This window comes from Peromyscus maniculatus, chromosome 12 (genome assembly GCF_049852395.1).
Source record: "Peromyscus maniculatus bairdii isolate BWxNUB_F1_BW_parent chromosome 12, HU_Pman_BW_mat_3.1, whole genome shotgun sequence".
NCBI lineage: Eukaryota > Metazoa > Chordata > Mammalia > Rodentia > Cricetidae > Peromyscus > Peromyscus maniculatus.
Window position 1 is genome coordinate 34716474 of NC_134863.1, and position 514 is coordinate 34716987.

Sequence of the window (514 nt, forward strand, 5' to 3'; positions counted from 1 at the left end):
GAGCTAAAATTTGCTAAGTTGTCTGGCAACATGCTTCCAAGGGGGCCACTGAGGTGACTCAGGGAGGAAAGACAGTTGACCCCAAGCCTGACAACCTGAGCTTGATCCCCAGAATGAACAAGGTGGAAGGAGAGAACACTCCCGCAGCTGTCCTCTGCCACATGAGTCACGACATACTTGTGAAGACAAAGACACACACACACACACACACACACACACACACACACACACACACACAATTTGAAAAACCGATCCAGAGACTGTGCTGAACTTCTTGTTACTGTGCACTAACTAGCATGGCCTTACAGTCACTAACTATATAATGCAGAGAGGCAGGTAATGTATATTACTGAGTAACATTCCTTTAAATCCAACATGACAATTTCTTTAGATAATAAACAAATAATACAATTTGGAGCAAGTTTTTTTCCTGTGAGAATCCTTTAGCACAGTCCCTGTACTATGGAAATGTAATACTTTTGTAAACTTACAAAAAGTCAACACACAGTGGAGG